Source organism: Neomonachus schauinslandi, unplaced genomic scaffold (assembly GCF_002201575.2).
Source record: "Neomonachus schauinslandi unplaced genomic scaffold, ASM220157v2 HiC_scaffold_2800, whole genome shotgun sequence".
In the NCBI taxonomy this organism is placed as follows: Eukaryota; Metazoa; Chordata; class Mammalia; order Carnivora; family Phocidae; genus Neomonachus; species Neomonachus schauinslandi.
Window position 1 is genome coordinate 1 of NW_025411489.1, and position 2,885 is coordinate 2,885.

The window sequence follows — 2,885 nt, forward strand, 5'->3', positions numbered from 1 at the left end:
GGTCAAGATCTGGCTGTCCTAGAAGGTTCCAGACATTTCTAGGGCTGGGTGGGGGCTGGATGAGGAGCCAAGAGGCTGGGCCCTCCTCAAGCCAGATGTCCCCCTTCCTGGGCTTTGTCCTCTTGGCTCACAGTTGCCCCCTGGTGGCTCCAGCGGGACGCGCAGGCTCAGACCCAGGGGTGGGACAGGGGGTGGCTGCCACTTGCCAGAGATCCCTAGTTCAGACTCAGGGAGAGAGCAGGTGGTCCTGCCCCCAGTATATCAGCCTGCTCTGCTGCCCCCCTCACCTCCAAATACTTTAGGGCCTTGTCCATGGCGTCTGGGTCAGAGAAACAGACCGGAGAGGAGTGAGGTTGGATGGGTAAAACTCTAGGTTCTTCTTTCCGTTCTCAAGGTCATAGTCAAACCAGGCCCCTTTCTCTTCATCCCACAGGATGGCTCTCATGGCAGCCAAGCGCTGTTGCGACAGATTTCTGTACTTTGTGGCTTGGATGTCGTTCCCTGGGGTGACACTGTCTTTAGGCTGAGCAACCAAGGTGCCTGACCTTGGGTCCCATGCCTTCCAGAAAGAGGTCAACCTTGGCCGCCTCCTGTTGTCCTCCCCAAGGGCTAGAAGTCCTGACACCAAGGGGACATGCAGACCTGGAGCCCACATTTCCGGCCTCTAGGATCTAGGAGTTCCTGAGCCATGGCCCTATAGGGCTCTCAGGACCTGCACTGGCCTGCTCCCGGGCCCGTCCTAGGAGGGCACTGGCCGTGTGTATTTCCGTAGCTCCGACAGGTCCGAGGGCAATTGTTTGGGGAGAGAGAATGGAGGGAGTTTCAATGTGTGGACTCAGGTGTCCTCTCATAGACCCTAGGAGTCCCTCCCAGTAAGAAAGGGAGGGTGAGTGGAGAGTGGGCTCCATGCGTACTCTTGCCCTAGGGGTGAGGTACGGAGCGGGCTAGGAGGCTGGAGGCCCTTCATTCAAGGTCCTACTTCCAGCTCCACGGCCAAGGCTGAAGCAGGACCCAAGCCGCCCCTCCTGCTGGCTCACCCAGTCTGGAGTAGAAGTTGCTCATCAGCTCCTCTGCCTGGCACAGGAAGGCATTGAGGTCAACAGGCACGAATTTGCTGGTGCGGATGCTGCTGAGCGATGTAGGGTCTGGGCCTCCGACAAGCCACCATGAAGAGAAGTCCCATCCAGACTCAGCCCCAGCCTTGAGCTCAGCCCACAGAGCCTCCTGGTCCCCTGTGAGGACAAAGCAGCAGGGGACAGGGTGGGGGGGGTGGCAGGGAGGGCCAGGGCTTGACACCCAACACCAGGCTCTCGGCCCCACCCCGATCCCTGACCTTGTTATTGCTCACCTTCTGGCAACGTGTCTGCCAGCTCAGCATCTTTGCTGTAAGACTCTGGCCTGGAAGAGGAAAATGGGCATCCCGGCACTAGGAGCCTCTAAGTGCAAGCTGGAGGCTAAGCCATGTTGCTCCAACTGCCCTTGAATTGCCCTTCGTGGGCCCTGGATTGCCCAGGGCTTTCAGTATCTGCATCTGAGAGGCAGGGCTAAGTCATGGCCCTCAGACCAGAGTGAATCACGAGAGACCAAGAGGTTGGCAGGCGGCTCCTTACCTGGGTCCCCCATAAGGGACAGCATAGTGATTCAGGACGTAGCTCTCCCCCCCTCCCCCGAGCTCACAGAGATGGTCCTGTTCTCCATCCAGAAGTCCAATTCCAAGGCTAGGCTCCCGATGTTGTCTCTGGGGTGGAGCCAGGCACCGCGGCAGCCCAGGCACGGCCCCTCAGTCCCACCCTGGGAGGTCCCAGGTAGGGCGGCCTGTGGGGCAGCAGGGGGGCCGGGGGGCCCACCGGAGGAAGGCGGTGTCGGTGTGGGTCACGTAGCGGTCCACCCTGAGAGTCAGGAGGGGGGGCTGGCTCGGCTGCAGGTAATACACGCGGGCCCCGTTGGGGACGTGTCCGTAGCTGCCAGGAAGGACGCGGGCTGAGGTGCGTCTGCCCAGCGGCGAAGGCCAAGGCCAATCCGGCGCCAAGCCCTTGGCACCCCCTTCTCCGCCCCAGCCTGGAGGGGCCCGCCCCCCCTTACGTCCGCACCAGGTCCAGGAAGTTCTGCAGCATGCCCTTCACCATCCCGGGCATCTCAGAGAGGAGCAGCCCCTCCATCACCCAGTAGGAGTCCCTGGGGAAACGGACAGCTCACGCACCGGCCTGGGCACCCGGGCCAGTCAGGGTGCCCCCCTCTGCCCGGGACAGCCCGCTGGCCCCGGGCTCCCCGACTCCCGCCCTGCAGCCCCGGCGCTCACCAGCAGTAGAACTCCACCAGGCGCCCGCCAGGCACGCTGAAGGGGTGTGCCGAGTAGATCAGAGAACTGCTCCGGCTGGCTGAGGACCTCTGGCCTCACCTGCAGTCGGGACGGAGGGCACAGGGAGCCCACAGGCCCCGCCGTGTGGAGGCCCTGGCGGCCGGGGCAGGAGTCCTGGCTCTGCGGCTGGTCAGCCGGGTGGCTTTAGGTCAAGGCCGGAGCCGCCGCAAGCCAGGTCTGCTCGGCCCCACAGGCCGGCCTCTGGAGTCCCTGCTAACTCAGCCCGGCCCTGGCAGGGGCTCACCAAGCGGCGGCCCGTATCAGGACCAGGTAGGGGGACCGTTTCCTCCACTCCCCTTCCCCCATCTCTGCTGCCACCGCCCAGCCAGGCCCAGAGACCCAGGGTGCCCATTCTCTGGCCCAGGTGCGGAGTGTGAAAATTAATGAAAGGAAACCTCATTTAGAATGGAGCCGGAGGCCAGCAGGTGAAGCTCTCGGGCCCCACCACTCTTCGTCAATTGCAGACCCAAGCTTGCAGGTGGAGCTACCTTACCAGCCCAGCAAGAGGGGAAGGTTTCTTCCGCCC

At 62.9% G+C, this 2,885-nt stretch overlaps 1 pseudogene; it reads right to left on the reverse strand.

The window, feature by feature from the left end:
• Positions 1-3: 3 nt before the first annotated feature.
• LOC123323936 lies at positions 4-2,665 on the reverse strand (annotated as a pseudogene).
• Between the last annotated feature and the right edge of the window lie 220 nt (positions 2,666-2,885).